This window comes from Canis lupus, chromosome 10 (genome assembly GCF_003254725.2).
Source record: "Canis lupus dingo isolate Sandy chromosome 10, ASM325472v2, whole genome shotgun sequence".
Lineage (NCBI taxonomy): Eukaryota > Metazoa > Chordata > Mammalia > Carnivora > Canidae > Canis > Canis lupus.
The window spans coordinates 45,104,654-45,117,958 of NC_064252.1; the positions used below are offsets into that span (position 1 = coordinate 45,104,654).

At 42.9% G+C, this 13,305-nt stretch overlaps 1 protein-coding gene and 1 long non-coding RNA gene across 2 annotated transcripts in view; one reads left to right on the forward strand and one right to left on the reverse strand.

Annotated features, from left to right (window-relative positions):
• The window catches only part of VWA3B (von Willebrand factor A domain containing 3B), a 256,331-nt gene that overhangs the window by 13,310 nt on the left and 229,716 nt on the right, over nt 1-13,305 (reverse strand). The gene's annotated exons all lie outside the window — the stretch shown is intronic.
• LOC118350101 (uncharacterized) lies at nt 10,206-13,233 on the forward strand. The gene is made up of 3 exons (XR_004803302.1): nt 10,206-10,660; nt 11,574-11,788; nt 13,078-13,233. It is a non-coding gene; the product is annotated as an uncharacterized LOC118350101 (long non-coding RNA).

Here is a 13,305-nt window from a genome sequence, read left to right on the forward strand (position 1 = left end):
TGTACTCAGAGGTTTGGTCAAGCGTGGGTTCAAAAAAAATTTTTTTTTTGCGAGAACATTTCGCAGCCATTGATAATCATTGCCTGGACCTACCATTTCATTACAAGTTGCAAATTGGTGATGTTCTATCATTTCTTCTCTACCACTTAGCTGCTATATTCTTAAAGAAAATTTTATTATTTGGCTCTTCAGTGGTACATTGGCTCTTCAGTTCATACAGGAAAGGTAGGATAAAACATTTTTTTCCTCTTATTTACCAGTTTTTAAGTCCTGACAGCCTCGGTGATTCCCCAACTGCCCTATGAATTTTCACATTTCCTGGCCCAGACAAACTCTGGGAGAACTCACAAATGAGATCGCGAAATTACAGTCAATGATCCTGAGGCGGCTGTTGAAAATGCTGTTGAAAATGAAACTTGCCATCCAGGCAGGCCCCCTGGAGTGTAAGGCACTTGCATATCTATTACTCATTAATCCTCAAGAGCCCCAAGAGGTAATAGTGATGCCGATTTTGCAGGCTTGGGTCTGTCTGACCCTAAAGTCCATGGTTTGTTTTGATTATCACACCCGCTGCAGGAGATTAGAAATGCAGGAGATTAGATTATAATTTTAATTTTCAAGCACAGGAAGAAGATATATCCTGCCAACTACGAGGGTGACCTTGAAGTGGATCCTAGGCGTGAGTCTAAGAGTGGTTTATGAGCATCTTTCAAATGAATGTGAATTTTCTAGAGCTCAACTGGGGAACTAACAGCACATCATTTCAGACAATTCCCATTTTCCTTGCAGTATTACTAAATCCAGCATGCTTTCTCCCCCCTGCCTCCACCCTCAAACACACTTGGCATGGTGCTTGGCCCTGAAAATTACGAAGGTGAGGAAGATAGGTCTCTGTCTTTGAAATCACACAACTGTGTGAGGGAAACAGGAATGGAAATGGGGGTGGGGAGAGTGTGGGGGGTGTAGGGTGCAGAGGTGCTGAAATAGAGGTAGGGGTGTGGTGGGGAGCAAAGTGGAAGGGGAAGACACTAATTCTGCCTCAGAGGCCAAGGAGGTCTGAGGAGGCTTCTCAGGTGATCACAATATTTATTTGACATTATTCAACATTTACCATGTGTTAGCCATTGTGCTATGCACCTTAAAGGAGTTCATTGTGATTTTTGTGCTCTAGTGCATATCTTTAACTTTCTCCATTGATCTTGGCTTGGACACCAGTAGGCCAGGAATCTAACACAGCTCACCTGCACTCCAGTTATTCTCATACTTTTCTCATTTCTTTATTAACTCCAAAAGACTTGAAGACAAGAACTATTTCCTTTTACTTAAAAAATATTTTATCCTCTTAAACACCAGTGTATATACACATGGTGGGTAATAAAAAGGGGGTGGCATAAATGGAGGAGGAATAGGTGAGTAATTGCAATGATGATACTAATAACAACAGTATATTTACTATTTACTCTCTGCCTGGTATTGTTCCAATAACTTTAAATGTGTATTAACTCATTTGATTCTCACAATGCTCCATGAATGAGTCACACTGAACATTTCTATCTTACTTAAACATGGATGGAACTTTATAAGGGAGAGAGCAAGTAAGCAACAAAGGAAGTCAAACATGTAAATCTCTTTCTTCTAAACTAAAATGTGCTTCTGGAAAAAAAATCTTCGTCCCTTCTAATGATGACTAGTTCTTCATACTAAAAAATATTGTTTATGTTCTGTCCTTTTCTCTTCATACTAAAAAAATATTGTCCATGCTCTGTCCTTTTGTCTTTAAGACAAGACTTAAACATGAAAAACCAGTCCTGGCTCGGTTTGTGTCATTTGAAACATTATCATTTTCCAATCCCTAAATGTAGCTGAGACAATAAAGGGGTGCCAAGAGCCCAAAATGCATACTCTTCTGACCCACTGCAGGACTTTCTGATTATCATTGTTTTAGGTTATGACTCCTATATGGCCAGCAGCTAGCTGTCAGGTCCCATTAGTGAGGCACCATCCATTTTCTCTCTGGGTTTCATCCATTTCAGTTCTCTACAACTCAACTTTCTCAGCATCATTCTGGGCAAAAGCACTCAGCAAATTCTCAGTAAATGTGAGGTTGGACAGCCTTGCTTTGTCAAATTAAACTCCAAAGAGAAGTCAATAACTCCCACATGGTCTACATGCCTTGGAACTTTTTTTAAAAGTACATTTCAAATTGTCTTTCCCTTCTTTCCCTATCCAATCTGGAAACTGCAGGATGAAAGGAAACTATCCAATGCTAAGCCACTTACTTAATCACTCTGAGACCTGTGAATCAGCCCACAGAACAAATACAAGGAACAGAACACACATTACTATAGGCAAGGACGAAGCCTGTGTGTTTTCAAGCAGTCCTAGGCTTATGTAGGGGGAAATTCTAGTAAAATATCTTTTGTTTGAGGCAAATGGTATTGGAAAGACAATGTAGGTGGCCAAGGGCATTGTACTGAGTGAAAGGAAAGCTGGATTCTCTTCTTAGCTCAGCCTCCAATTTAGGCAAGTGATCCAGCATTTTGGTTTATTCATCTAATGATGGACACGGACTTACTGCAAGTGAAAATTTCCACAGAAACCCAATGAATAAAACATTTACTTGTATTATTTTATTTAAATGTATTTGAAAACATTTACAAAGACAATTAGTGGGTATTTACCTCTTCCTCAAAGTGGAAATACTAATCCAAAAGGCTATGTGTACCTCTATGTTCATTACGGCATTATTTACAATGGCGAAGATACAAAAGCAACCTAAGTGATGATCAATAGATACTCAGCCATAAAGAAAGACATCTTGCCATTTGTGACAACATGATATAATGCTAACTGAAATAAGACAGAGAGAGACAAATGCCCTATGATTTCACTTATATATGGAATCAAAAACAAACAAATTTAAAAAAGAAAGAAACTCATAAATACAGAGAAGAACTGATGGTTGTTGTACGGAAAAAATGGATAAAGGGGAGTAGGAGACACAGGCTTCCAGTTATGGAATGAATAAGTCATGGAGAGCAAAGGTAAACCATAGGGAATATAGTCAAGGGTGTACTATAATAGGGTAGTATGGTGACAGATGGTATTATACTTGTGGTGAGCATAGCACAGGATATACAGTTGTCAAATTACTATGTTGTACACCTGGCAAATGGTATTACACTTGTGGTAAGCATAGCATAGGATATAAAGTTGTCAAATCACTATGTTCTATACCTGAAACTAACGTAACATTGTGTATCAACTATACTACAATTTAAAAAAAGACAATCAGTGGGACACCAAAATTAATTTTGATCATGGTATCCAGTATACTAAAGTTTGGGAAAATACATTTAAAAATCTTAACACGTGCACAGAACTCCTTAGGGAACTCTGTGGAATAGAGCTGAAAACCAAGCCTTGGTTGATTATTAATGGTCCTTCCATTCCAAAAGTTCCATGATGAAATATAACTGTAGAGCGTAAATATTGTGCCTATAGTCCTCTCCTGGTTTGTGTGTGAATGTGATCCTACTGGAAGAATTAAAGTATTCCAGAGCTTCAAAAACAGAATGGAAAAACTATATAATGTTAAAATTCACTGGACATTGTACAATATAAATAAAAACAACTTGAATCCCAGAACTTACATGAGAGGACACTTTGAAAATTACATTACGATGCATAGAGCCTCAACAAAATACTACAATCAAAATCTACCCATATATAAAAAGGGCTTTACATCATGATCAAATGATATGTATCCTAAGAAGGCAAACTTGATTTAACATCCAAAATCAATCAATGTAATGCACCATATTAATTAAATGGCAAAAGCCATATGATGAATGCAACAGACATGAGAAAATTGTATGACAAAATCCAACATGCTTTCATGATAAAAACAACCAACCAAATAAGAATAGAAGTTCGTTAAACTGATAAAGGGCATCTATGACAGAACCATAGCTAACTTCACACTTAATGGTGAAAGACTGAATGCTTTCCCCTAAGATCAAGAACAAGACAAAGATATTCACTCTTATCACCTCCATGCAACATTATACTGCTAGCCAGGGCAATTAGACAAGAAAAACAAAAAAAGCATCCAGATTGGAAAAGAAAAAATAAACTATATTGCAGATGACATGATATGGGATATAGGAAATCCTAAGGAATTCACTAAAAAAATATTAAAACTAATAAATGAGTTTAATGGTATGCCAGGATACAAGATCAGCATACAGAAATCAATTGTATTTCTATACACTGGCAGTGAATAATTAGAAAATGAAACTAAGAGAACAATCTCATTTTTTTAAAAAGATTTTATTTATTTATTCATGACACACACACACACACACACACACAGAGGCAGAGACACAGGCAGAGGGAGAAGCAGGCTCCATGCAGGGAGCCTGATGTGGGACTCGATCCCAGAACCCTGGGATTATGCCCTGGGACGAAGGAAGGTGCTAAACTGCTGAGCCACCACAATCCCACTTTTAATAGCACTAAACACCTAGGAAATTTAACCAAGGAAACTGAAGATTTGTACACTGAAAACTATAAGACATTGTTGAAAGAAACTGAAGGTATAAATAAATGGAGAGATATTTCCTGTTCACAGATTGGAAGGATTGATATTATTAATATGGCAATACTTCCCCAAATTATCTACAGATTCAACACAACCTTATCAAAATCCCTGCTGGAATTTTTGTAGAAATTGACAAGATGATCCTAAATTTACATAGAATTCAAGGGACCCCAGATAGCCAAAACAATCTTGAAATCTTGAAAAACAAGAACAAAGTTGGAAAGCTCACACATTCTGATTTCAAAATCATATTACAAAGTTACAGTAATCAAGATGGTGTGGTACTGGCATAAGGATAAGTATACAGATTAATGGAATAGAATTCAGAGTCCAGAAATAAACTCCCAGTTTTACGATCAATTGATTTTTGACAAGGATAACAAGATAATTTAATGGAAGAAGGAACAGCCTTCTCAACAAATATTACTAGGGAAATTGAATATCCACATGTAAAAGAATATACATCACACACAAACATGAACTCAAAATGGATCATAAGGGCTCAAACTATAGGATTTCTAGAAGAAAACACAGTAATAAATCTTTAAGGCCTTCAGTTAGGCAATGGTTTCTTAGATATGATACCAAAAACATAAATGAAAAGAGAAAAAATAGATTATACTTCATCAAAATGAAAAGCCTCTGCATCAAACAATACCATTAGGAAAGTGAAAAAGGGGCAGCCCTGGTGGCTCAGCGGTTTAGCGCCGCCTTCAGCCCAGAGCCTGATCCTGGAGATCCAGGATCGAGTCCCACGTCAGGCTCCCTGCATGGGGTCTGCTTCCCCTCTGCCTGTGTCTTGGCCTCTCTTTCTGTGTGTGTCTCTCATGAATAAATAAATAAAATATTAAAAAAAAAGGAAAGTAAAAAAGGCAACCCACAGAATAGGAGAAAATATTTCTAAATCATATATTGGTAAGGGTCTTACATCTAGAATATATAAAGAACACTTACAACTCAATAATAAAAAGACAACCCGATTAAATAGTGGGCAGAGGATTTGAGTACATGTGACTCTGAAGAAGATATACAAAGAGCCAACTAACACATGAATATAAACATATTTAGTCATGGGGAAATGCAAATCAAAATCATGGTGAGATTCTACTGCCCACCAATGACAAAGGCTATAAAAAAATGCAGATAATAACAACTGTTGGAAAGGATATGGAGAAAACTGGAAACCTCACACACTACTGGTAGGAATGTAAATGATGCCACCATGTTGGAAAACAGTTGGGAAGTTCCTCAAAATGCTAAACATAGTTGCCATATGATCCGATAATTTTGGTCTTGAGTATATTCCTAAGAGAAATGAAATACACAACAACTTGTACATGAATATTCATATCGGCATTATTTGTAATAGCCAAAAAGTGGAAACAACCTAATTGTCCATCAGCTGATAACTGGATAAACAAAATGTGGTATATCTACATATTGAAATGTTATTTGGCAATGAAAATGAATAAATGAATAAAATAATAAATGAATAAAATGAATAAAAATGAATAAAATATTGGCATACACTACAACATGATGAACCTTGAAAACATGCTAAGTGGATGAAGCAAGACACAAAGAGCCACATGCTATATGATTCCATTAATACAAAATGTCCGGAATAGGCAAATTCATTGAGAGAGAAAATAGATTAGTGGTTGCTGGGGGAAGGGGTACAGATGGGGGGTGACCAGAAAAAAGAATGACTCCTAATAGCTACAGGATTTCTTTGGGAGTACCGAAAAGTTTTAAAATTATGTTGTGGTGATGATTGCACAACTGTGAATATTACTAAAAGTACTGAAATGTATACTTTAAATGGATGACTTTTATGGCATCTGAATTATATCTACAGAAGTCATATTAAATCTAATATAAAAACTTCTATTAAAATGAAAAACTAACAGTATCTGCTACAAGAAACTCACATTATATAAGGGTAAAAAGGAGAGAAATGCCAAATATCACATTAGTAATAATGATATTGATCATACTTTTGAGAGCTTACACTATGCCAGCCACTGTTCTTTTTTTTTATAATAAATTTATTTTTTATTGGTGTTCAATTTACCAACATACAGAATAACACCCAGTGCTCATCCCATCAAGTGCCCCCCTCAGTGCCCGTCACCCATTCACCCCCACCCCCCGTCCTCCTCCCCTTCCACCACCCCTAGTTCATTTCCCAGAGTTAGGAGTCTTTCATGTTCTGTCTCCCTTTCTGATATTTCCCACACATTTCTTCTCCCTTTCCTTATATTCCCTTTCACTATTATTTATATTCCCCAAATGAATGAGAACATATAATGTTTGTCCTTCTCCAATTGACTTACTTCACTCAGCATAATACCCTCCAGTTCCATCCACGTTGAAGCAAATGGTGGGTATTTGTCATTTCTAATGGCTGAGTAATATTCCATTGTATACATAAACCACATCTTCTTTATCCATTCATCTTTCGATGGACACCGAGGCTCCTTCCACAGTTTGGCTATTGTGGACATGCTGCTAGAAACATCGGGGTGCAGGTGTCCCGGCATTTCATTGCATCTGTATCTTTGGGGTAAATCCCCAACAGTGCAATTGCTGGGTCGTAGGGCGCCAGCCACTGTTCTATAGGTTTGCACAAATCAGAACTCTTTTAACCCTTATAAGAACTCTATGAGGATAACTCTTATTATCTCTATTTTATAGTTGAGCAAACCAAGGCACATGTTTCACACAGGTAGCACTATAGCAGGCAATCTAGTTTAGAGCTTACAAAATCAATCCTCTGCCTCGCAAGAAACAAGGTCAATTTTGGGGACCAGTAGGTAACAAAGCTGCTTCTATCTGCCCAATAAATGTCCAGAAGAGCAGCTCAGTTCTTAGACCATGAGGTTGTGTCTAGTTGTGGTCAGATTGAGCTTCTAGGTGATGAGGGAAAATGGAAGTCAGAATGTGTGTTCTTCCTTTTCTGTGGAGTGGAGGATAGGCAAACCCAGGAATGTCCCCACACCAAGATAGAAAGGAGTCCAAGTTAGGGTTGTTGTGTCTGGTTTCCCAAGGAACCACCGAATGGCTGTGGGGTAGAGTTCTCTCTCTCTTCTGAACTCTGTGCCTTTTTATAACACAAGCAAAAGGAAGTATGAACACACCAGCTGCAGATTTTCAATTCCTGTCTGAGAAAAAATTAACATTGTTCCCAAGAACAGGAAGAAATTTGAGGTGAAAGAGAATGCATTGAAATTGTAACAAGGTTATCAATTATATTACTCAACCACCAGACAGAGGCATGTCCCATGCCTAGAAAGTGTCTTGGTTTTATGCAGAGATGACTTGGAATTAATGTGACAGTGGTTTCCTCTGCTCTATGTGTGCGCAATTTCTAAGTGACTGCTTTGCAAGAAGATTCAGCTGCTCAGGTTGAGACTCCAAGAGGATGAAATTGCTTTCCAGATGTTGCTAGAGCTGGAGAACCCACATCTCTGTAGCCAGCCCTATAGATACTCTCCTCAGAATTCTATCTCTCCCCCAACACAAACACACACACACACACACACACACACACACACACACACACACACACACCCAGGACCAACATGGTCAGGCAAAGAACCTCCCTTTCTTCCCCAAGGACTTGTTTTATTAGCCTAGCTGCAGGTACAAAGATAGAGTGTTCTGTTTTGAAAATTAATTTTGGGGATGTGATTATAAAGTATGGTGTCATTATGAAAAGTAATAAGATGTTCATATCTAACTTTGAGCACTTGGTGTGTCAGGTGCTGTGCTCAGAAATTCACTCCAATTACTTCACTCACTCCTCCCAACAACCCACTGAAGCAGGTATTATAGCTATTACTTCCAATTTACACATGAAGAAACTGAGACTCAGAATGGTTGAATAACTTGTTCAAAGTCACCCAGTGGCAGAACTAGGGAGTAAAAGCCTGTTTGAGTTTAACCCCTACACTGCATTGTTATAATGCAAGAGGTAATGTGTGAAGTCCTGCAAAGGAGGGCAAACAAAGTGCTTTGAGTACTAGATGAAGTCCAGGGTGCAATGTGTGAGATGCAGCATAGGCAGCGAAGAGCATCACTAGTACAAAACTATCCAGAATGGCACCACCCCAACTACTCTCAAATATGCTCTTCCTCCCTGGAGCCCTGTCTGGGTTAACACTATGAACACCCAAGCCAACTGATCACCCAGAATAAGCCTCTAGTCCTCCTTCTTCCTCAATTCCCCAGATCCAAAATCCCCAAGTCTTCTCAATTACACTGCCAACTGTCTGTTCCCTCTGTCCTCTTCCATCATTCATTCACTAATTCAGAAATGGAGTGAGAATGGGGGTCCTGGCCTCCCTCCCCAGGATTGTTGAAATAGTTGCCTCACCTCTGTAATAGTTCCAAGGCTTGGCACTTAAGAGGTGCTCAGTGAGTATGGAATGAATGAATGAATGAATCTTCTGCACCAGTAGCAGGGTCTTTCTAAAAGGTGGTTTGAATCATGTCACTCAGAAACTTTCAGAGGTTGCCCATTTTCTCCAGCATGCAGTCTTAGACTGACATTCAAGGCTTTTCATAACCCTGATCATGTCAGACTAAAAGGGAAGCTCCATTCAAACCAAATTACTCATGCTTTCCTTAAGTGTGTTGTGAATTTTCTTGTCCCTCCTATTGACTCACTAAATTTCACCTTGGACTTCTTGTATTTCTCAGTCTCCCTTCCAGGCCAGGTGAGGGCTGAATAACAGGTCCTGGCCAGTAGACTCCTCCCATGATGTAGGGTCCCCCAGTTCCTCCTAACCTCAGATGTTGCATAAACAAAGGATGGGCTAGCCCCTGCGAAGTTCCAAGTCTTTACATTACCACAGTAGGATCTATCCTCTTCTGGCTGCTTCACACATCTTTGGTCTCAGTAGTCTCTGTCTAGATGTTTCTCCTCTTTCTCACCAGTTGAAATTCCTATCATCCTTCACATTTTAACTCCATATGACTGCCCTTGGGAGTTAGTCACTCCCACCTTCTCTACCGTCAGGCACTATCATTACCTCTATTTCAGCCCAGAGCAGAGCCCAGTTGACAGGGACTGTAACTGTTGTCTATCACCAACTGTTGTCTATCACTAACTGTTGTCTATCACCAACACCATGAGATCCGGAGAGCATGGCTTGTGTTTGTTTAATTAATTCTATCTCCCACTGGACTTAGCTTTGTGATTTGTACTCAAGAGTAGTTAGTGTGCACCTAATATTAATTAGGTCAGAGGGAAAACCATTTACCCCTTGGCCTCAGTGTACGTAACTGGAGATGGAAAATAAAAGTTTGACGATCTGAATCAGGAGGGCACAGTGGTTGGCAGGGATCAGAAAAGATTTCAGGTGAACTAGCCTCTAGGCAGGGAGTGTGTGTGTGTGTGTGTGTGTGTGTGTGAGTGCTGTTCACAGAGCCTGGTCATTGCCATCCCTCCCCCATGCCCCCAGAAAACCCAAAGTCCATGCACAATCTGGGGAAGCTAGCAAAGAGCCTCTGCAGCTTCCAAGTGTTTACCTCCTGAGGACCATGGGGATGGGAGATTGGTCGCCATGGCAACCCCATTATTAACCAGACGCAGCAATCCCTGGCAGATAGTGAATGAGGATAGAAAAGGCATAAAAACGGGTACATCAAAGACAAGGGGCACACGCAGTCCTGGACAAAGTCCCAGCTAAAGCGACTGAGATCTTGCTCTGACCAGTCAGTTACCCACAGAGCAGCCATTCACCTGGCCTGGCATCCCGCGCCAGCAAGGACCCCATTTAGGGCTGAACGGAGACTGAAGAGGAAAGGTGCCTGTGCTTGGGCATTCACGTGAAGGAAGGGCAGTTTGTGTCTTCCCCACCCCTATCCCTACCAAAGGAGCTCCCACCAGCTTAGTGAAATCCCAGCTGGGTTCCCTGGGCTGGCAGAATTTTCAAGAATCCAAGACTTTGGCACACAAGACCTGGCACAGAGAGCAACAGCGATTGTAGTCACCTTCCCTCTCATGGCCCAAATTTTCACCGCCCCTTCCAATGATTTCTCACCAAGGGAGTAAGTGACCTCGTGCCCAGACAATGATATTGTTACTGAGTTTTATGAACGAAAGTGTGTGTGTGTGTGTGTGTGTGTGTGTGTGTGTGGTGTGCTTGCGACCACGCAGGAGGCAGCTGAGAGGGGGGTGGGGAGAGTGCGGGCAGGGCGGTGCTGGCGCAAGGTCCATAGAAAAAGTTACAGATCTGGACAGCCTAGTCCGGGAGAGAGCCCGAACCCAGGGGGGAGTACCCCTGCGCAGTGGTTTGGGGTACCAAGGACCATGCTGACCCCAGTTAGCCCTTCTAGAAGATTGGTGAGGAGTGTTCACCGTTGGCCCTGGTTTCCAGGAGAGAGGTTGCAGAGCTCTCACTGGGAGTCCTGAGCAAGCAAATTGCTTGTTGGAGGCACCCGACCCATGGAGAGAGAGGCCCAGGGGCCAGCTTCAGGTCCTTTCTGCTCTTCCCTCCCCTTCATCCTAGGCCACATTTCTCCTCTAGCTGGAGACACCCTCTTTAGAAAGATAAAGTTTAAAATCTTTGAAACAGCATAAAGTAGGGCAGTTGTGAATTGAGGGGTTACAAGGGTAGAAAAATGAAACAACCTCCCATCTCCCCAGTCACCCGGCCCCAGCTCCTGTCCAGGATTGCCAGGACAACCAAAGAGCCTCCTAGGGAATCGGACTGAGGATGGGAGCTGAGCTACGGAGAAAAGCCCTAGGACCAGGACAGAGAGCCCGTATGATTATCCGGTTAGGGGATTGCAAGGGATCAGAGGGCCCGCTGCCCTTCTTCTCAATACCCAAGCACTAAGCCCCAAGGCCCAGCGTGGCCAAGACCGCGGATTATGATTTTTATCAGTAAAAAAGAAGAAAGAAGAGAAACTGTGAATGCCCACTTCTCTAAATAATTTGAACTCTTTACCTTCTCCTCAGCCCAGCTGTCTCTGGATCCCCCGGGCTGAGTAGGGTCTAGCGGAGGCGGTCCCTTGTCCTTGGCCCGCCGATCTCCCTAGCTCCCGCTCCTTCCAAGCCACGGATACAACTTCCCCACGCGCGGCGTGGACTCGGGGAGACTCTGCTAGTCCCCAAACTGAAGCCGCAGAAACGAGGCAGCCAAAGAGCCTCTTCCAGGACGGGCGGCCATGGAGGTATGGGGCCCGGCCTCTGGGTTGCAGGATGTCTTAGGGAGGCGTTCCCGGGAGTGGTGTCAGGCCCAGACCCCCTACCTGTCCCCCGCGAGAGCCAGCCAATTCCTTTAGCCTCCTGCCCCGACGGCTCAGCCCGGCTCGGCTCCGCCCAGCGCGGGTGCCGGACGTGAGTGTAAGGGGTGCGATGAACTTAGGCACAGGGGACGGCATTGTCCTGTGATCCCGGCTGGAGGGGTGTGTGTGCGCGGGGGTGGGAACAGACGCCGGAGCCGGCCCTTGCTTCCGCCCCTTTCTCGCCTAGACGCGGCCCGTGCGGTTTCAGCACCGGGGGCTGCGGACAGCGCCACGCCCGCTCCAGGGAGTGCTTCGCGCCCCGCGGCCCCGCGCGGGCTTCAGTCCACGTCCCGGCTGGATGGCACCAGCGACCCGGTACCCGTCCCAGCGCCCCAGGCACTCCCAGCCCTAGAGCCCCGCAATCCTTACCCGCCAAAGTTGGAGTTCTCCGCGGCGCGCCTCTATCTGGCAAATCGTCTCCTCGCTTCCTCTGGTTCTGGGCAACAGCTCTGGTCTCACTCCCTCCCCAACGTTCTGGCCCCAGGACACTGCTCTGCGGACAGCGGAAGGAGTCTGTTGCCTCCCTCTCCCTCCCTCCCTCCCTCCCTCCCTCCCTCCCTCCCTCTGTCTCTCTGTCTCTCTCTCTCTCTCTGGGAAAGTCAGGTGAGGCTCTGGAGTCTCAAAGGCGGTCCCAGGAGAGGCAGAAGCCGCCCATTCGTATCAGCATCCCTTCCAAGGGGAGCGAGCGAGGAGCAAGAAAACAGGAAGGTCTGCCTAACCGGGAGCCGCCACCCTGGACTCTTAACTGGGATGTTTTTACCAGTAATTCAATCCATACTGGATGAGGACACAACGGAGACCTGGCAGTCTAAAGTTTATTTATTTTTATTTATTTTTTCAGTCTGAAGTTTAAAGGTGGGAATATATATCCCTTTTAACTCGTTTGCAAACTTAGAGAGGGTTTCAGAAACAAATCTCTCCTAAGGATATTGCATAGTCTTGCAGAAATTTGTTTCCTTCTAACACAGCAGACACCACCAGATTCCCTGATCTAATCATTAAACTCACCAATCCAGCCAAAGGAACTTAAACTCTTTGGAGAAATTTACTTAACAAAGCCTCCACATTTCTCCAGACTCACTTTCCTCACCGAAAGCATGTATCTAAGGACACACTTCTCCATCAAGGAAGGAAACCTAAACTCGCCTCCTCCTCACTCTGGTTCTGGATTGCAGGAGCGGCTCCCAGGAGAAATCCAGCCTTCCTGTCTGGAACAAGGTCTGGAAGCCCCTTGGGTTCCAGGTACCCATGGCTGACACCCTTATGGGAAGAAACTACAGGAACAGATGCCGCAGCAGCCTGAAAATGAGAGGACTTGGAGCTCATGGGATTTCTTGAACATACCTATTAAATTGTCTATTCATGGAGCTGATGGTCTTTAGAAGGCTTAAATTCTTGAGTTC